The sequence below is a fragment of the Xiphophorus couchianus genome, chromosome 13, assembly GCF_001444195.1.
Source record: "Xiphophorus couchianus chromosome 13, X_couchianus-1.0, whole genome shotgun sequence".
Lineage (NCBI taxonomy): Eukaryota > Metazoa > Chordata > Actinopteri > Cyprinodontiformes > Poeciliidae > Xiphophorus > Xiphophorus couchianus.
In genome coordinates, this window is record NC_040240.1 from 18,181,667 (window position 1) to 18,203,994 (window position 22,328).

The 22,328-nt window shown below is 39.3% G+C and overlaps 1 protein-coding gene and 1 long non-coding RNA gene across 2 annotated transcripts in view; both read right to left on the reverse strand.

Moving 5' to 3' along the window:
* The window catches only part of ext1b (exostosin glycosyltransferase 1b), a 150,080-nt gene that overhangs the window by 81,079 nt on the left and 46,673 nt on the right, over nt 1–22,328 (reverse strand). The gene's annotated exons all lie outside the window — the stretch shown is intronic.
* LOC114155470 (uncharacterized) lies at nt 9,985–21,044 on the reverse strand. The gene is made up of 2 exons (XR_003597749.1): nt 20,635–21,044; nt 9,985–11,497 (listed from the first exon to the last, which is right to left on the reverse strand). It is a non-coding gene; the product is annotated as an uncharacterized LOC114155470 (long non-coding RNA).

A 22,328-nucleotide genomic window follows, 5' to 3' on the forward strand; every position in this document is an offset into this window, starting at 1 on the left:
TCCGTATTTGTTTACACTTTGTGTTTTCTTCAGAGGTTTTTGAGTCGTGTCCTTCAGTGGCCTTTGATGCAGCGCCCCCACAGGTGAGGAGGGGAACAGGCTTTTCAGTTAGTTTGGTTTCTTTGACACAGTGCGGTGTGAAAGCGAAACGCAAAAGCTTAAAATTTAACAAATGTTGCAACTTTGGTCCCAATTGAACCGACCGGACTATCAGGTGTGAAAACACTCTTAGACGCTAAAACAGGGAAAGGAAAAGATTTTTACTTCATGTAGTTCTCTGTACTTTCTGCATATTTTCAACACATTTGAACAAAAAAAAAAAAACTAAAATCCACAGAGATCCCCGTCAGTCCCATCAGAATCAGGTGTTTTAGCTCTCTGGTGCTAAAGGTCCAGAAGTCTTGATCCCATTTACCTCTTAAGTCTGAACAACAAACCAGAATTAGAACCTAAAATCTTTTCTGTTTTGCCTCCAAAGTACTGATAAGATTATTGTAGTTTGAGTTAATCTTTATTAGACGTATAACGACTACTCCAGAGTTTATGACTTTATGATGCCTGAGTTAATCAGTAGCAAGCTGATGATTTTAGTGATATCCAGCTCTTTTTAATTGAAGTTTTAGTTTCTGCACTGCTTTCAAACAAAAGGGATCTCATGTTTATTCAGTTCTTTAACATTTGTTCAGCCAACAAAGCAGCAGAGGAGCTTCTTCTATGTGCTTTTTGACTGTCATAAGTCCAAACAGATGCAGATGTAATTAGCTATTGCTTGAGGAAGGTTTTTATGCCTTTCCAGTCACTGCTGGTTGTTTGACAGAAGGTTTGTAAATAACATCCCTTCCCCTTTGGCAGGAACATTCAAATCACGGAGGTGAGGTTAAGTGGTGGGGACAAGACGTGAAATGGGATTCACCCTCAGAGAAAACCGTGTTAGCCAGTTGCTAATTGCGTTGAGCCGAGCGCCCAGGTAATAATCACTCATCAGAGCGGTTATATTAATAGAGATCCCTGTATTTCTGTGTCAGCAGCTGCTTGGCGGCAAATCTAGCTGCCAAAGTGCAGCTGATGTGCTCCCAGAATGCTGCATTTGCATCTTTTTTGCACGCCGAAATCCACGGTGTGCGTGCCCCTTGCCGTCAGCTACACGTATACACACAGTCGCACATGAAGGCTCTCGAGTGACTAAGATGTAGGGCCTCATCAAAAGCACAATGCAACCAGTGTGCTCGGCGCGCCGCATTCAACCGTCAGCGCAGCGCGACAGGGCCGTCACGTCTGCCAAGCAGCCCGCTGCAGCGCCGCGGCAAATGAAGCCGAGTTTATTGAATGGGGAAGGAGGGACTGAGGGGGAGAGAGGGAAGAATGAGTGAGAAAATAAGAGTAAAGTTTGTTATTCACAGGAGACGGTGAAGAAGGAGGGATAGAGTCTCAATATGGCTGTGTAATCTACACCCAAAAGGAAACTTAATACTTCACCGCTTTGTTTTAATAGCTTGATTAACTAGCTAGCTGCTCTAGTCTTAAAAACACACCAATGTTAAGGTTTCATATTTATCAAAACATACCTAGAAAGAATGAGAAGCTGCTGACAAACAATGTTTCCACACCTGATAGTAATGATAGATAGAACTGGTTCAATAGGGACCAAAACTCCAATATCTGTTACATTTTCAGCTGGTGTAGTTTGTGATCTGTTCCCCTCCTTGCCTGTGGGGGCGCTGCACCAAGAACGACTAAAGGAAATGGCACCTCTGAAGAAGACACAGAGCGTAACATCTTACCTTATAAAATGGAAACAAAAATGTATTAGTGTCAGATATTTGCATTTGTAGGATTTGTCTGGCTTTTGGTAAAAGACCACGACCCATTTCTCCTGCTTTGTGTTTGTTTTGGTGGCATTTACCCAGAATGCCCTGCGGCGTAGTTCCCTTCCTGCTTTTGAAGCCGCCTCTAAGTTTTTAGGCGGAGCAGAGTTTGTGTTTACAAATCAACCAAGTAAATTAGCGCTTTAGAAGTTACCCAGAAAATTAATTTAGGGGAAGCTAAGTGTGCTAAATGTTTTCAAAGTCAGCAAAAATGCTAAATGCTAAGTAAAAAGTTAGCTCCAGTGTTTTTTGCTTTCATACCTAAATACAATTCAGACTTTTTGTCCAGATTTACTGTAAATAACTCCTGAAACATTCATATGCTACTTAAGCATTCTGGCACACATTTATAAGCACATTAAAAGTATAAAAAAATGTAAATATACCTGGAAAAAACTAGTTTTTGCTTAAATATAGCCCAGACTTTGGAAGTGCTGCACTACAAACATCAGCTAGTTTAGACGAAATGAAACTGCTGGCATTAACCTTTGAACCTATTGCAGGACTCATGTTTACAGTCCTGTTCCCTGAGCCAGGAGGAAGCTTTTTCTGTACAAAGGCTTAGAAACATGAAGAAAACCTTTCTGTGCCACATCCGAGTGTAAATATGAATATCTGTTTGGGGTATCATTAAGAAACATGCAGACACAACACATCCCATTCATTCAGCTCCAGCTGAAACAGCCATGAAGGGACAGGAGAGAGAGTGAAGCAGCCTTCAGTCCTCCTGTTTGTCCACAAACAGTCCAGAGAGAGTAGACCAAACAGCCTCCCACCGGCAGCTGCAAACAACCAGCAGACCTCCCACCAATCAGGGCACAGCAGACATGTCCTCCAGGAGAGACGCGACAGGAGACGTTTTGATCCTTTAGCCAACTCTAAAGACGCTTCTAGAGGAAAACTGCTGTCCCATTGCTTTGGGAAGTTCTTGTTCCATTGGCAGATTATTTCACTTATAACAAGACACTTTCTCCATAAGTGAAATAATCAGCCAGTGGAACTAGAACTGGTTGCTAGGTGACGGGCTGTGCTTGGCTGGCGTTGCTAGGTAACGACAGAGTTCCAGTTTATTGAGGACTGTACTGTTTTCATCAACATTAAGGGATTATTGACTTAAAACGAGCTCCTACATCTTGCTGAAAAGTTAATTTAAAGTTTGTTTTGTATCTAGAAACCAGACCACATGTGTCAAACTCGAGGCCCGGGGGCCAGATCTGGCCCGTCTTAGCTTTTTATGTGGCCCTTTAGATTCCAAATTACATCAATGAGTCCCTCCAGTTTATCCAACAAATTCACAGAACTCACTCGAAATTCATACAAAATCAACAGATTACAAAAATCTTTCTCTGACTTTTACTGTAAATTGTTTTTCAAAAACATCATATATTAGCACAAATATCCTAAAATATCTTTATAAATATTTCTAAATTATCACCACAAAATCTGTGATTTTGTTTGCAAAAAGAACATAAAAACAATCCTGGATGGATTAATCAGTGTGAAAAGATGTTCAGTATCATTTAATTTTAAGAAACACTTATTGAAAGCTAAAACAGCTATTTATTGATATTTTAACAGATGAATGTATTTTTATCAATACATTCTGGCAAAACTGGCCCTTTGAGGAGATTCAGATTTTGATGTGGCCCACATTGAAAATGAGTTTGACAGTCCTGAACTAGACCAAAATATTTGCTATGATTTTGTGGTTTTGCAGTGTTCTGACTAGAAATATTAAGACTTCATTCTGGTCACATGACTCTACGACTACATTTTTGTAACATTATGACTTTATTTGCCTCGAAAATCTTAGCTTGGGCCTTATGTTTCATTGTAGAGTTGACTTGAATTCAAAGTCTACAAAAATCAAAGCTGTAAAAAATGTTTGTTTAACAAGATGGCGGCCTTGAGTGCGCTGACATCACTCCGAATGAAGTCAAATCCAAGAGATGGACTGTTGAAAAAAATCCAGACACCTCAAAACTTACATCTCACTAATAGTTTTTATCAATAAAATCGATTATATATTATGTCTGTTATTGTAAGCAAATATGTTTCTCTAAGCAACAACATCAGATCTAAACAGGAAATGAGACAAACACCCTGATTTTTCTGCCACTCTAGACAAATAGAAAAGCCTACATCTGGTTTTATGAGAGTCCGGCTGTCTGAACGTCCCGGAAGCCCAACATGTCCTCAGGACCAAACAATTTCCAAATCTAAACAAAACCGCAAATCTTAAATATTGGCCTGAATGATTCATTTCCTGCTGCACCAACAGTGACCCCATGAACCGGCCGCCATCTTGGACACTGCACAGTGAGACTGGAGGCTGCTGTTCTGGTATCATATGGCTGCAAGGTGAGTCAACAAAGCTCTGACATCAGATAGATATTAATCTGGTTTAGGTATGTAGAGGAAGCTATGCTCACTTTAAGCTCAGAAAATCTAAAACATAATCCCTTCTATAATCTGTGAATGTTGAAGTTCTGCATCTAAAAGTCTCAATCAACTCAATCGCAACTATTTAAAAAGTTTTACATATTTTCCTTATTAAATCCTAAATGACACACAGATAAATCCTAAATATGTGCAGATGTTTGACATTTAGACGGAGACTTTATTTTCATTCAACTCTACATTTAAAATGTACATATTGAGCAAAATTTCATTTCAAGGCTCCAACAATAATAAAGAATAAATGAATAAGTAATAATAAAAAGTATTAATATGAATATATACAATAAAACCATTAATAGGAGTTTAGTAGATAAATCTGGATGCGTTTCCTGTTTCTCAAACAGATTTACTGCAAGGTTTTCCAAATAAAACATGCTGAGCTCGGTGTTGGTGGCACTAACACAGCCATCCAAGCTGCACACACTGAGTTATTACTCAAAAAAACAAAATCTTACCAAGTAATTTTGGTCTAGTTTATAGTGCAAATATCTTAGCACACATGAAATAAGACAAACTAACTTAGAAGTAACTTTTTAGCAAGGTATAGAAGATTGTTTTAAGTAAATAATTCTTTAATATTGACAAAAACGTTGCAGTTCCGTAGGCAGATTTTTCACTTATAACAAGACATTTTCCCCAGTGAAATAACCTGCCAAAGGAACTGAAACTTTTTCATCAATAGTAAGGAATTTTTTACTTAAATTGAGCTCTTATCTGGCTAAAAAAAATCACTTGTAAGTTAGTTGTGTCTCGATTCAAATGGGCTAAGATACTTGGAACAGAAATATTTGGTAAGATTTTGTTTTTTTTTGCAGTTTACTCCTGGATCAGTGAATTTTTTTCCATTATTTTATCAATAATAGCCCCAAAACTCCATTGTACAAACCTCAAAGAAAACAAAAATAATTGGCATGGAGCAGAAAAGGTCCGATTCTTCCACAAACACAACATGATCTTGGAACTACAGCAGCACGGCCGCTGATCTTCCCTCTTCAGAAAACTGGTAAAGACCTAAGATACGTCACCACTTCACTTTTAAAAAGGAACGTATTTACAAACGTGCGCCGAGTGTCTGAAACGTGTTTGTGTGTTCTGCTAATTTGCCGGGAAATGTTTGCTCTGCCACCCTGGCAGTTCTCACGCTCCACCCGACCTCCCACAAACTCTCACACAAACTCACAGGAAGAAACGGGGGGGGGAAAAAACCAGTTTCTTACCTGGACGGAGTGGGTCGATGTCGGGAGACGGCCGGCGCAGGGAGGCAGGGGGAGAAAACAGAGGGAGAAAAGCTCGATTAGTGTTGGAGTTCAGCACCAGCAACCTCTCTGGCTGAGAGTTAAGCTGCTCTCTCTTGTTCAGCCCAAACAGGTTGATGCCGGCAGTTCGCCTTTACAAATCCGCCAGGCACTCGTCTCACCGAGTTCGCCTCCTTTTCACAGACTCGCTTTCTTATCAGAAAAGAGCTCCACATTAAGCTCTTTGCCTCTGAATCCTTCAGTGCTGCTTTTGTTGCGCTGTTACTCCCCCGACAATCATTTCACCTTCTCATTTTCTCCTCTTATCTGCTGCCGGACTCATAACCCCTATTTTCCCGGCGCTCGCCCAGGCTGTTATTTTCTCCTCTGTTAGCACTTGTACCGCAGAAAGTGAAACACTGCCTGAGGAGAGCTGGTGGAAATGAGTAAAACCAGCAGAGTCGACTCAACGCAGCACCTGAGATTTTGATTCCCTTCCTGCAAACGTCTAAAGAAGCACATTTTCGACTCCTACTGGTTCCCCCTCAAGGACCGGGAAGCCTGCAGGTCAAACAGGAGGATGGGTTTGGATTAGGCCGGATGGAAAGCAGAGCATGGTTTGGGGAGATAAGCTAAAACGTCTGAGTTGGCAACCTGGAAAATATGTTTTTCTAAATGTTTTTTTTAGTTAAATCTGTTTTCCCACTTAGTTTGTTCCATCCTTCCCTAAGCAGCGCGGAGCAGAGCCACATGCTCCATAGCAATTCCACTATTGCCAATAATCGGATTTCAGTTCGATGTAAACTGGATGAGAGGTTTGCATTCTACAGGTTAAGGGTTTATACAACTTCTTGGGTTCATCCAACTGGCCAAATATATCATTTTCATGCAGTGTGTGAATGCATGTTGGATGAAATACATTAATCTACTATGAGCTGCATGCAAGTGATATTTAGGATTGCAATATTGTGGAACTGATATTAGTGACGGCTGCAGCTGTAGCTCCACATATTTACTCAAGTTTTATAGCAAAGAGCATGAAATGATCCACTTTCTTTGGTTTCATTATGAGACCAAGTGTGTAACATTTACACTGTGGCTGAAATGACTAATCAGATCAATCATGATTAATCAATTATTGAAATGACAGTAACTAATTTAATCATTGCTTAATCATTGACTGGAGAATAGACTAAAAAATGCCATTTGCTGGGGGAAAAAAATCACAAGAGAAATGCCTTTAAAAGTAACAAAAATAAAATAAAATCTTGAAACTAATATAGGATTGAATCAATTCATCAATTGTTGCAATAATCTAATAGTAACTAATTAATTGGAGTATACAGGCTCAAAAAGAAAAGCAATTTGCTTCAAAAACAGCATTTGTAGAGCAGCAAATAAGACAAAACTGCAGAAAATATTTATACATTCTGCATTTAAGATACAAACACATTTGTCTGTAAAAATGTTTCAGCCAAATGTGAAATGTTTTGCTTTAAAGTTCCAACAGGTGTGAAGGGAACTGCAGTAATTCAGAGACACGGTAAAACGTTTGAGAACCAGACAGGTGGCGTTGTCAACATATATAAGATGTATGACAAAACTTACTTAACCAATCCTTCCTGTTAAAAATTTAAAAACGGATTTTAGGATATTTTCACACCTAGGACTCCTGGAGAATCGGTTCGATTTGGGACCAAAGCTGCAACATTCGTTACATTTCCAGATGTTTCTGTTTGCTTTCACTCTGCACTGTCAATCAAACCAAACCTTTTGAAAAAACTGTTCCCCTCCTCGCCTGTGGTGGTGCTGCACCAAGAACCACTGAAGAAAACAACATGAAAACCTCTGACGAAGACAAGGGTGCAGCTTCCTTCTTCACAAAATTTAAACAAATATGGAGTAGTGTCAGATTTTAGCGGTTGTAGGATTTCTCTATTGTTGTTGATTAAAGACCAGAAACATTTTATCCTGCTAAACTCAAGTTTGTTTTGGTTGATACCCACAATGCCTTGCGCTGTACTCCACTTCCTGCTTTTGATCGGTCTCTGGTCCACTCGGCGTTTAAACCACGCCAGAGTTCACTTCGACCAAACCGAAACCTGGGTTTTCAGGAGGAGATTTTAGGAGGAGATTTTTGTTTTGATTTAGATTCCAATTGCGCATTCACACCTTCACAAATGAACTAGAGTTAAAAGTGGAATAAACAGCAATCCTTAACTTCAGCCAAGTTTTATTACAAGTCCAGATACTTTTTCTTTTTTTGTCTTTTAAACTTCCAGTCAGCGCTCCAGAAGCCAGTCCTTCCTTACTGTAAATAATCCTGATTCCTGAATGACGCTAGCACTGCCACCCTTTTCCTGAAGCAGCCTGATCCTACCAATTACTGTAAGCAGAGAACACCAAACATCAGCCCTCAGTCTGGGAGTCCTTTTAAAGCCAGCCAGGCAGCCGTTCAGTCAGACATCCAGTCAGCCGTTCACACGGCCTGCGGCAACGGGAAAGTTTGCTGCGGTTAAAACAGGAAGAGCGCGAGCGAGCTGCTGATGAGGCGAACGCGGCCTCGACTGGCTCGGAGCAAAGCCATCAGATGACTGGCAGCAGGAGCAGCAGAGGAGACGCAGCGATTTTGATCCTACGGTGGCCCAGAGGGCCGCGACTGTGGGCGTGTGTGTGTGTATGTGTGTGTTCTTACACAACGTGTGCATTTGGAGCACAACTGTTGACACAAAAGCTTGTGTTGCATTTTCACAGAAAAACAATGAGGAATTTGCCTAAAGAGGAAAACGAACTAATTAGTAAGATCGCTTTGAAAACGAGAGAGGAAAAAAAGGGGAGATCTTCAACGAAACTCACCAGTTTCTAAACAGAGAAACTAACGGTTATTTATTATCTGATTATTCTGACGATTAATCGATTAATCGCATAAAAAGACTTGGCACATTCTGCAGAGTTTACAGAATACATTGAAATATGTCAAATAAACAATGAATTCCTTTTTTTAAAAAAAGAAAATAAACATTTCATTTCCTAAAATGCAAAAAAAGATACTTCTTTTAGTGGACGCTTGATTATTTGCAGCAAATGATGAACCTGCAGCTAAAAAAAAAAAAAGCTTTTAGCATCAATATGTGAAAAGCTCTGTGCTTTATGCTCAACTTATCAATACAGTGTAGCTAATCTGTCAATTATATTTGGATTAACTAATAACAATAGAAGAGGAAAAGGTGCTTAATGTTTTATTTTATCTTACTTACAGAATATGAACTGGGTGAAGTTTTGGGTAGAAAATATTTACAAATAAAGTTTTTTATAATCTTAAATGAAGAATCTCTATTTTTTTTGGTATATTTTAAACTTAATTACCGACTTGAATGTGTTATTCTTTAAGCAAATTACCTTTTTTAAGTCTGTATACTCCAGTTAACGATTCATAGATTTCTAAATTAGTTGATGATTATTTCAATAATCGAATAATCACAATTAATCGTTTCAGCCTTGATAAAAACCAGAGCTTTCATAAATAAAACACACTTCTGTACACATGGCTGCATTGAACACTTTACCTTCAGTAAGTCTCTTTTCCCTTTGAGGCTCTGTTAAAAGCTGTGCCACCGACTTCAGGGCGCATGATTGGAAAACGCCTGGCCATTAAACATCAGCCTAACATGCAGGGAATATATCAGATGTGCCAAAGCCAAACGGAGGTCTAATGGGACCCTTAATAGTCCTGCTGTTTGTGAAATATGCATGTGCTGTGTTTATTATGCTGTTTATGACGAAGGTGAGGAGGAGCGCCAGAGTCCTGAGCGGGGAAATCCTCTGAACTGGGGTTAGTGTGAAGCAGAACAGGACGGATCATGATTGGAAAACAAATAAAGGTCACAGTGCCGCCTGGAAAGGTCTCAGTTATCAGCAGGTTTTGTGTCGGAGCGCGAGAAAAACAACAAAAAAAAGCAAACAGGTTGATAGTGATCAGGTCCAGGCGTGACTCCTCCACCCCAACCTTTGGGTGTTTTGACATTTTGAGCGAATGTGAGCGCGGCAGTCATCCTCTGCAGCCGTACTCCACAGCGGTCTCCATGGCAGCGCCGGCTGCCGTCTCCCACAACCAGCCTTGACATTTTGTCTTCTTCTCGGCGTGAAGCGAGCGCGTCTGTTCCAGAGCTGATGTGCCGCTGTGTGCTTCCTTCCACCCACCGCTTTCCTTTAGATAAAGTAACCAAACCTGCGCGCGCTCAGGTGTCAGAGCGGCAGAGGCAGTCCTGCGTGGGCTGCAGAGCGAGAGGGAGGAAAGTCACAGAGGAAGCCATCAGCTGAGATTCCCAGACCAGGGAGCCGCGTTAATAAGCTGCAAACACAAACGACTCAGAGCAAGCAGAAGGCTGAGTTTCCACAAAAACAGCTGCACTGATACAAGCCCGGTTGTTTTATGTTTTTATTTTAAACGACCAGAGGAGCAAGAAACGGTTCATGGACATCAATGTCGTTTCTTCAAAGACGCGTGGAGGAAGCTGATCTGACAGTTACAGGGTGAAGCTGGGTGCTTTTTAATATTTAAACTGGTAAAATACTCCAAATTGTTGAAGAAAGTGAAAAGCAAATTTTAAAAGTCAAAGGAAATGTACAAATTTTAACTGAATGGAGTGATTTCTGTATCATTTAACAGATAAAATAAACAGAAAATGGAAAGCATTTCATAAGAGAGAAGAGTAGTGATGGACTCTGACCTGAACCCTCAGAGCCACATAAAGACAGTTGCAAAGTCGGCCTTCTGTCACCTGAAGGCCATTTCCAGGATGAGAGGATTAATGTCTCAACAAGATCTAGAAACTCATCCATGTGTTCATCTTTAGGCGCATCGATTACTGCAACTGTATCTTCACAGTTCTGCCCAAGAAATCAATTCTTGTATTCTTGTGTTTTATGATGCAAAGCACTTTGAACTTCCTTGTTCCTGAAAATGTGCTACATAACTTTACCTTAAACATCAAGAGCACTGGTATTTAAAGTCATATCTGATCAGGAAATCTAAATATTCACCTTGTTGCTTTCAAACGGTTATCACAAAAGCAACATCTCAAGCTCTAAGGTTCTCTAATAAAATGTTGAAGTTTATGACAGAAAGGGCAGAAGTTAATAATTTAAGTGATATTAACTTCATTTATCATCGATCTGCTTCCGTTTTTAAGCGTTTCCTGATGTCTACGTGACTCAAAGGTGTCTGTTCTGCATAGATCGCTGTTGGTGATAAGCTGAAAGGCAGCTGCCAGCGTTCTGAGCATCATCATGTTTACATCCGGAACAGGAAACCCAAACATCTCATATCAGTCAAACCCACTAAAGATCGAACAGAAGAAACCAGGAGGGAAAACGCTCAGTGATAACTGAAAGCTTCAGATTATGAAGATTCTTGTTAAAACTGAACCGAAGCTGAAACATACGGGGCTACGTTGCAGTGATATGTTTTATATTTTCTCTTTCTGAAACCCATTAGAAAGGTCCATTAGGGGCTCCATAATGTTCTGGCCTGGAGGTTTCCACAAGAAGCGGAGCGACTGTCAAACACAGACATCAAGAGACAGATGGGCTGATAATGTGCTGCCAGATTCAGATCAACATTTACTGCTACATTATGTCAAACGTAGGAAGTTCAAGCAACTCTGCCCTGTTTTACACCTGGACAGTTCAAGTGTTGGGTTTTATTTCCGCTACGCCCTGATTTCTGCCGAGATCTGCATCATGCTAATTAACCAGACTTCCTTTTTAGTTTGCACACATGAGTTTAAACTGAATTACATTTTAAAGGAGAACACAAACAAACTGTTCCCAGAAATGAAGCAGATGGGTTTGCACTTCTCACAAGCTACTGTACTGTATTTCCTCTGCGTGGAAGCAGGTGCTCAGCTTTTCACAAACCGCAGCTTCCTCTGACATCTGTGGGAAACACCACAAGGTTTTCTGAACAGGTGAAAGAGCACGGAGAACGAGAAGCTGAAGGAAAGTTACGAAGACCAGGAATCACAGGCTGGAACGACTAATCGCAATTACTCGTGATTAATTAATTGTTAACTGGAGTGTACAGAATCAAAAAAAGGCCATTTATTGAACATATTTAGAGAAGTAATTAAGCCAAAACTGCACAACGAAGTACACATGCTGCATTTAAGATAAATACAAATATTAAATGGCAGTTTTCTATGGCATTGCATTTTAAGTGAGAAAATAAAAAAAATTTTATTGAAAAAAGGATTTTCTTCATATTCATTGTTAAATGTATTTGTAATACTGTATAAAAAAGATTTACATGGTTAAATGAATGATTTTTTCCATCTGATTAATCGATTAATCGCCAGAATGATTGATAGAGTTATTCATCGATTACTAAAACAATAGTTGCAGAGGCACCAACCCTCACTTGTTTTGTCCTTCTTTGGACTTGATCACCTAATTTATTCCCTGTAGTTGTTAAATTTCTCTCTGTTTTATATTTGTACAAGAAGTGCTGCATAAACAAAGTTTGATCAATTGATTCCAGAGTTTTCAAGACTGCAAACAACTGAGTGGATAAATCTTTCACGCAATTTGATAGGGAATAAAGTCTAGAAATACAACTATTTTTCCATATTCTATGTCCTTTCTGAACTGGAGATAATTTTAAACAGTTGCTGCGTTTCCATTGTAAATGTGCATAAAACTTTGTCGATAACTCAAAAATGTAAAAAAAACCAACAACTTTACAACTGTTGTTTTGCAACTTTGCGTCCATTAATAAAGAAGAATCACAATTAAAATCACATGTGAATACTTTTGTTCACACGTCATTAATAAACCTGTCCGCCATCATCCTAATACCTCTTCCTGTCGTCTTCTTCATCGTTTCTGCCAGTAGCAACATCCGGTTGTTGATCACATGACTCGTGACTCAAAAATGTGTTTCGTTTGCAGTTTTGAGAAATACACCTAATTCCAAAAAATTACATCCTCCTAGCACAAAACGTTTAATCAAAATTGCCGTGTTTCCATTAAACACATTTATTTTTGTAATTCCAATTTGAGCAATTATATGATCAATGAAAACGCAGCTGATGACCTGAACTCTGTGCGCTGCAATGTGATGCTTAAAAACCAAACCAACTCTTTTTGGTTGGTTTGAATTGGTTAAACTAGATCCGGCTCCAAAACAAACAACCAAAACACACACATCAGCGTGATGCGTGTGAGTTAATGACTTCAGCTGTGTGCCTTCACTTCCTTGGTACACCTCATTTACTGTTCAGGGAACGCAACACCCCCAAAACAGGAAGCCAAGTTGGTCACTTCCTGTGGTTTCATCCAATCAGACGCTTCCTCTGTGCTTGGGTTTATCCCAGTGTTTGTGCCTCCCACTGAGTGTTTGTGTGGGTTTGCAGCATCCTGCGAGATCAGCCGGGGAACGCCACAGAGAGGTTGGGAGTTGCTATAAAAACATCAAACGGTAGCTGCAGACGAGCAGCCTGAGCATTTCAGAGTCGCCTCTGCCTCAGGAGTGGGTGTGGGCGTGTGGGGGTGTTTGTGTCTCGGCTGTCAGTCCGAAAACACGCAGCGAGGCGCCTGGGCTGGCTAATGTTTCCACGCAGCAGAGCCTGGTGTCCATTAAGCTGCTGGAGACGACCTGACCTGGACAGAAGCGGCTGCTGAATAAATAAATAAGTCAAACAGACACCCTTCTGCCTCGGCGTGTGTGTGTGTGTGTGTGTGTGTGTGTGTGATGATTATCGATGTAGACATTTTCTATGCATGGACAAGTGCCTGCCAGGCTAAAATCGATGCACATGCAAAGGTTAGAACAGAGCAGTATGGAGTGTGTCTGCATGATCGCTCTCACCGTTTAACGTGCGTCTAACGCATATATGATCAGTTTACAGTGTGTGTGTGGGTGTGTGTGTGTTGTTAGCCTGGTTGGTATTAATGAAGCATCTCTCTCTGAGGAGCTCAGTCAGTACAATAGGCCCAGATGTGATTAATAAGCTCCTTTCTCTGCTTCTGAAAGCGTGTGTTTGGATTTTTTTATTGTTGGATGAAGACGATGCAATGTTTTATGTCTGCTTTTTACTGCAACCATCAAAAGACCAATTCTATGTACTTCCCAGAAAAACACATTTAAAATATTTATTTAGGTTATTACACACAAGTAGGGCTGCAACTAATGATTATTCAAGTAATCATTTAATCGATTATTCTGATGATTGAAAAAAATGCCGCATGTTTTGAAAGGCTTGTGTCTTTTTCCATACAATATAAAGATGCAAATAAATAACTCAATTTTTTTGCTTCCCAGAAAAACACATTTAAAATATTATAAACAAGTAACGATTATTTCAGTAATCGATTAATCGATCATTCTGGCGATTAATCAGATTTTACAGTTTTTTCCATAAAAGATATTTGAAACAATATAAAAGAAAATAAACATTTTGTTGGCTAAAATCCAATACTATAGCATTTCTTTAGTAAATCTGAACCAGGTGAAGCTAAAACTTCACGACTTCAGGAGTACCTGTATCTGAAATAAATAAAAAAAAACAGTTTTTATGTCAGATGCAAAATAAAAAATTTTTTGTACAGCTCTGCATTAATTACAGCTCTGAATATGTTGGGTTTATTTCAGAAAATGACCTTCAGTTAACTAGAGTTAATGATTAATTGCTTTCTAAATTAAGTTGATTATCTAAATAACTGATTAATCGTTTCTGCCCCAACTATCAGAAAGCGTAAAATCTTTTTAGACAAGTTTTATGAGCACATTTCTTCCCTACAAACAGTTGAAGCTGCTGCAACAAGGCAAATGGTTTAAACACGACCAACAAGCAACGGCACAAAGCTAAGCGCATCCATTTTCCACCACAAGCCAGATAAGGCACAGTGGGGTGTGTGAAATGTGTTTTTGCTTAAATAGGTGGCCATTAATGTTGCTGTATTATCTCCTGAGCTTCTCGCCGCCCTGCTGATCATCCATCTTCATTTCCCCAGGTGCCAGAGCTCGCGTGCGTGCGTGTGGAGAATAAATGATCGAGAGGAGAAGAAGAAGAAGAAGGGAGGGGAGATTTGGAAAACGTGCAGCTCTTTACGGCCGTCCACGCCCAACAGTCAAAGAGATCCATTACAAACCTGTCAATGACGACCTTCCATACATCCTTACAACTTCTGATTTACTCAGCTGCCTCTTTCCTCCTGTGATGAGATTGGATGTTGAACATGGCTGGTTTGCAACACGCTTATCTTTAGCACCTAATTCATTCCCATATGCCAGGGCATTAACTCCCCCCGACATGAAGCGCCTCGCTGGCCTCTCATCCCGCAACTTATCAAACCTAAGAGACGACGAGAGCAGGATCACACTCTGGATCACTGAACCCAGCAGAGAAATGGATCCATCTAAAAATATATTTATGTAAAGAAAAGTAAGGAGAAGCAAAGTGGATGAGGCGAAACGTCTCCAAGGCAGATATTTGCATACGTTGTGTAAAAAGACTATCATTTTCTCGCTGTCCAAACCAGACTGAACGTCTCCGGTTTTGATCAACAGAATTTTTTATTTTGCTAAATGTCACAACGATAAACAGAAATATTTTCATTACTTTTTTCACAGTCGGAAATTTACATACAGTTCAGACCAAAAGTTTGGGCACACCTTCTCATTGAATTCAATGAGAAAGTGTGTCCAAACATTTGGTCTGTACTGTACATTTCCTTTAATAAGTCAATCAAGTTTATTCCCATAGCACATGTCAGCAACGAGGCAGTTCAAATTGCTTTGTTACAGTCAACCAGTAAACATTACATTCTGTAAAGTGCCGTTGTTACGCATTAAAATGTTGGTCAAAGTTTAATTTATTGCGGTTCTGAACAGGTGGGTGTTTAGACTCAGTGTTTCTTTAGTATTTGGTAAAATTGCTGTAGGATTCGGGTCAAACATTTTGAATTTTCTTCAACAACCTTTTCTCCATTGTTTGCTGGGTTATGGGCCCATTCCTTCAAACAGGCTTGATGTAACCAAGTTAGGAACAAACTTCCAGAAAACTGCAAAACGGCTGAAACACTGAGCTACTTCCTATGAAAGCTAAAAACAAAACTGCTTTTGAACCACAATAAATGAATTATTAACCAACATATTTGATACTTATTGATGATTTTGATGATTGCACTCAACAAGATGTAAAGTTTAGTTTCTCATGATGTTTTTATGATGTGAAGCTCTTTGAACAGCCTTCCTGCTGAAATGTGCAACACCAATAAACTGGATTGATTGATATTTAGAGTCATTGTCCAAGTGAAAGGTCCATTTCTGTCCAAGTCCTATTTTCAGTCACTGAAGAAGTTGCATAATGGACAAATATTTTTATTTCAGTTCATTTAGACCTGAAATAAAGTAAATATTTAAGTAAATATGCTTTACTTAGAAAGTAAAGCATATTTTCAACCAGTATTCTTCCTTTTTGGATTGTTTTGGCTTCTTCATCTCTGAGTGGCTCTTCAGGCTCTTCATAAATTACTCTTAAGAGCGTCAGACCGTTTTTGTTTTTGTATTCTGGTGGACTTGACTCTTTTTTTTTTTATCACGAGAACCAGTGTTCTTCCCGAATAACATGAACCAATTTCATTTCTCATCAATGTTTTTAGATTTTTAATGAAGTCACACAAGGAAGCAGGATGTTTGATGTGATGCCTTAAAAATATCTCCTTCTGTTAATTCACCTGCTGTGAATTAAGCGAATCAGAAACTTAGAAAGTGAATCAAGTGTGCAAATATCTTACACTTGAAACAGGACAAAACTAACTTACCAGTAACTTTTCCACAACATATTGGAGTTTGTTTTAAGGAAAGAAAAACCTTCAATATTAATTTGAAAAGTTCTAGTTCCATTTTTCCTGATTTTGAGTGAATAAAAGCAATTATTTCACCGTGTTGTTTAAGAAATGCAAATCATTTTGAAAACTCCAATTGCACCAAATGTGAAAAGTTTAGTCGATTTAAAGTCAGAAAAAAAGAGGTTTTGTAAATGTTTGGTTTCAAGTACAAACTGAAGAGAACCAAGAGATAAAAATCAAATGCACGCAGCCTAAAGCATTTCTTTATAGGCCTCTTCATATAAGTTGGGAAAGAGGCTTTCTGGCAAGAAAGATTTCCACTTTCCATTTCCTCATCAAACGCCATCCGTCTCTGTGCTTTCCCAGGCCTGTGAGAATAATTGGGCCAAGTCAGGAGTAGTTTACACAGTCTGAACTTGTTAATGCATGCATGAGTGAAACCTCAAGCTTCCTGCTGCACATCAAAGTAATTATCTTCGTATAATTGCCCTTCTGAGTTAAGATAAATAGCTGCGATTGTTGGAAATGATCAGACCGCAGCGCAGCGTTTGTTGCCTTTTAAAAACGTTCGTTTATGTGAAATGGAGCTTTGTTGTGTTTGTTTGCTGACGTTTGGTAGATGAGTAGGTGTACAGAAATGTTGTGGACTAACAGTCAGTGAGTAGAGTCATGCTGTGCAAACTCGGAGCACAGTTCACCCATGAGAACATCGTTAAGGAAAGCAAAGAGCCGGACAGCAGGAGCAGCATATGGTCTGTCCCGGCTGGCTGACTTTAGCCTCTAGATCCAACTCCACAACTGTTTCGGTTTTAGAAAGCGTTCTTACTGAAGGTTATTTCACGAGTAAATCCAACAATCACCCCAACTTTGCAAAAGCCTCGTAACTGTTGTGCAATTTTGGATCAACATTTTCTACTAATTCAACAATTTTTCAATGCAAACATCCCTGAAACGCAAAGAGTCAACAGAGTAAAGCAACATTGACGTCAACATTTAAATTGGGAGTTGCTAAAACCCAGTTTAAACTTTATGCCCTGGCCTAAAGTAATCAGTATTTCTAACTGATGTCAACCCCAGGTTAGAGTTAAATCAACAACAGCAACTTAAACGTGAATAAATCTCTCTTTCAGTTATTTTTAGATGGTGCGCTTTGCTTTCAAACTGCACTTGTAAAGTGGACCAAAACCTTTGAAAAACCAGTTCCCCTCCTTGCCTGTGGTGGTGCTGCACCAGGAAACACTGACAGAAACGACAAGTAAGTGTGTCATAATAAGCAATACACCAATTAATCGCATGATAAACAAAAACGATGTTTGTTTCTTGTGTATCGTTCAAACAAAAGGATTCAATCTGGTGATTTGGTCTCAAGCAGCCTATTTCGTTTACAAAGGCTTCGGTACAAATTTTATTTGTTGTGTTGTTTATTTTGGATGCCTAAAATGTCTTCCAGTTCCAATGTTAAATATATGTAAAAAAAAGTTACTTGATCTTTGTACTTGTATTATTATGCCATTTTTATATTACTTGAAAACTGTCTTGAAACGACAATATTATCATTTATCGCAATAACATCTGGGACAATTTATCGTCCAGCCAAATGTATTGCATCAAGAAAACTTCCTTCTTTACGAAATGTGAAAAAAAATGGAGTGGCGTCAGATTTTAGAGACTGTAGGATTTCTTTTGTAACAATACTATGATCCATTTCCAGCGTGTGCCAGACTCACGCGTTTGTTTTGGTTGCATTTACCCAGAATGCTTTGCACTCTGGTAAATGAGCATAGAGCTGTTACGTCCTGCTTTTGGAGCGCTTGGCATTCATAAATGAATTCAAACTGCACCAGAGTTCACTTCAGCCGAACCGAGACTGAGGTTTTTAGGTGGACTAGCGTTCGCTTTTTTGGAATTCGCACTTTCTAGACAAACGAACTGGAGTTTGATTGAAGCGGACTAAACATGTCTGGTGTGAATTCATCCATAAATACTCTGTTGAAACAAGTGAGGAAACTGATACTGGAGGTAAGAAGCTGATCCTGACACGAGGCGCCTTTCATTTAAGTTACAGCTCCACCAGAGCTGCATGGACTTGGTACATTTCATTACGATACACATTTGTTTGCTGATCCTGCATCAGCAAAAAAAATAAAAATTATGAGACAGCCCGTCAGGGTGTGTGCACAATCCTCCAGGACCGAGTGACATTCTCCCACATTGATGTACTGCTGCTTTAGCCCGGCACAGTGAGCCATCAATCTTCATAAATCATTCAGTCTCTCCCACTCTGCCCTACACACAAACACACACACCCACACACACACCCACGCTTCGGTTCTGGTCTCGTTCCTCATTTTCTTATGCAGGCCTTCAGCATCTCTGCAGAGTAATGCAACCACAAGGCAGGAAAAAAATGATAAAGGAGAAATGGGAACCAGATTTTTGAGACTTTCAGCTCCCTGGAGCTGCACCTCCCTAATTAGGCCCCTCACTGAAAATAACCCAAACATGTTTTTAGTTGAATTAAAGAAATAAATGTCAGATATTGGAAATAGATTGAGAGATTAGAGCTGACATTTTAAATTCTTGCGCGCCATCAAGACCTCTCCAGTAATAAAAATAAATCCTTTGTTACACATAAAGAGCTGTGCATTAAACCAGTTTTAAGGGGAGCCTGGTGCTGGAATGAGCTGCCAATTACAGCAAAGAGAACGCAGCACGCTGCAGAAAAATCATAAAAAAGCATCACATAAGAAGGCTTCAGCACCGAGGAACTTGGAAATCCGTGCTGGTCTCTGCCTGATACTTTAAAGCTGAAGCTATCACAGGGTGGATTACAAGCATGTGAGCTCCCTGATAGCCTGTTATCTGCTGCCTCAGCTTTCTCTCTGACTTGTTTCCCTACACTCATTCTGTTCACGCTACGTTCTCACCTCAACTTGCACAGGAAACCATTAAAGCTCTGATACGAGTCACTTTTTTAAAGATTTCAGGGAATATCTTCAATTTGAGATTCTGAGATGATGCAGGCAGGACATTTGACTTCACCTGGGACATGCAGCCCAACATTCAGCCCATGTGCTGGAATAAGTAGAGCTAATCATGATTAATTGTGATTAATCGTTAACTGGAGTTTACCAAAAAAAAAAAAAGAGGTAATTTAGCTTCAACTGGGACATCTAGAACAGCATTCAGCTCTTGTATTGAAATATCTTGGGCAGAAACGATTAATCATGAATAATTGTGATTAATTAATTTTTGAAATAATAATCAACTACTTTAGTAACTGATTAATCATAAACAGGAGGTCATAGACTAAAAAAAAAAGAGGACATTTGCTGAAAAACAGCATATTTAGAGTGGAAATTTAGCAAAAATATTCCATATATATATATATATATATATATATATATATATATATATATATATATATATATACACACACACATACTGGTAGCATTTCAGATAAAAACATGGATGTCTATAACTATGTTTTAGCCAAAAACTCTCAGGAAAAAAAGTTTTAGCTTCAGATTTATGCTGAATGTTGTTACTGCATTTTAACTTGAAATTATGATTTTCTTATTAAAAAAAGGAAATTATTTGACTATATTCATCTCATGTTTTATAACAGGTGGTTTAATCAGATCAATTATTGAAATCATTATCAACTAATTCAGTAATAGATTAATCGTTGTACAGAATCAAAAAAAGGACTTTTGCTGGAAAAACACGGGTTGAAACACGTGAAATGATCGTCTAATTAAGTAATAGACTAATTGTTAACTGGAGAATATAGACTCAGAAAATGGCCTTTTGCTTAAAAACAACTAGGGCTTAAACAAATAATGTGATTAATCATGATTAATCGATTATTGACAACTAATATTTGCTGGAAAAAACATATTTAGAGCAGTAAGTGAGCCACAACTACACATTCTGCATTGGCGATAAAAACACTTTTATCTATAAATATGCTTAAGCCAAAACTCCCCAAGTGGCCTAGTTTTATCTTCACCTGTTCAGATTTACTAAAGGAATGCCGTGTTCCCGCCTTTCAGGCTATACAATGTTTATTTTCTTAGTTAAAAAAAGAAATAAAATTATTTGTTTATATTAATCTTTTTATGCAAAACGTTCTGTAGAATGTGTAAATTTTTCCATACGATTAATCGGCAGAGTAACTGATAGAATATTTGATCACTGAGGTAACCAGCTCTAGAAATAACCTGGCGGCGCCTTGATCTCCAGGGAGGGGCTTCGTTTGCTCTGATTTTGACCGCAGAGGAATGCTGGAATGCCTCCTGCTCGGGGTCGGCAGCCATTCCCAACCTGATTCCGACCTTTGCCACGATGAAAAGGGACAGAGGGGGGTTGTAGCAGCAGCCTCCATCTGCTCCCCCTCTGATCCATCGACCTCGGCACCAACAAGCTCATGCTCTCATTCCCGTCTCCGTCCAGGACCGGCTTCAAACACAGCCGGCCCATCGCTGCGGCCACGATCTGCGGTGGAGGGTAAACACGCGGCCCGTCGACGCGCCGTCCGCTCCAGTGAGGCGAGAGACAAACACGCTGAGCACAGACGAACAGCAGCTGGGCTTCCACTGGTTTATTTAGGGATGAAAGCCTCAGCAAAACAAGCTGGATGCTGTGGGAACGTGAGCAAGCAGCTATTCATAACCGCTACAAACCACAAGTAGAAACATTATAGCCTCTGATGTCATCTGGAGTAGCTTTCACATTTATTTAAAGCCGCTTAACTTCTTTAACATTTGAACAAGCACAAACTGGATGTATGTTATTGGGATTTTATGTGAAAGTTCAACACAACGTTGGACGATACGGGTGAAAAACTTATTACGTTTCATATCAGACAATACCAATAACTATTGATTCGTTTTTTGTTACTGCCAAACTCACTCCATGCTGTTTCGTTTTTATTTTTAAAACAGTTTGAGGAACGGTGGCAAAACCTTAAACTGCTGCTGCGCAAGTTCCTCAAGTTGCTACTAGGTAACCACATTATTCAAGTTGTTGCTAGGTAACCAAAGTGCGAGTGGGTTGCTAGGTAAACAGAGAGTGAGTGAGTCACTTGATTCCACCAACCTTGCTTGTGAGAGGTTGAGCGACTGAAGTATTTCCTCTGCCTACATCTCCCAGAATGCCGTGCGGTTCTGGATTGGAGTTCAGTGAATGTTCTATGTAATATTCTATTAGAATGCATTACCTATTCATATTGATCACGTGCCTATCGCAATGTACGGTATAATGTTATTGACTTAATTTGATCAATTAATCAATTTTTTTGGTTTTGGAGATTTAACTTTTGGAAAACTGGGATCCTCTTTTAACCAATGGATTCCTTGCATTTCCATGGTTCACAGTGATGTGCTTATGTATCCTATATTCATCAAATGTTGTCGTAACTCAAATCATCCAAGTATCTGGGCAGTAATGGTAGAAGTCAGTCTTGCAACATGTCTGAAAAGGCCTCTGACTGAAGATTGGTGCTGTATGACAATTTAATGACTAACATGACATGCTAACAGATCAATATACGGGCAGCAGAGATAATTTTCCACAGTAACATGACCTGGATGACATCATCAGGTGTTAGAAAGCACTCTTTAAATTTCTCTGTGGCTGTCTGATTAGAAAGCAATGCAGAGACATGTTGGAGTTTCGGATATGATGGATGGAAGAGGTGGTTTGAAGTTCCTCCTTTATTATTCCTCTGGGATTTGGGGTGATAGTTCAGGAATTACTTCAGTTTTTGGTCCCAAAAGTAAAAAAGTAAGAGAAAAGAAAAACCTGTTATTCCAAAACCAGAGGGAATAAAAGTAAAAATATGAACAAAGTCTACAAAAAGAACAGATCAGGAGTAACGTAACAGAGCTACTCCAACATGCTGCACTGCAAAAAC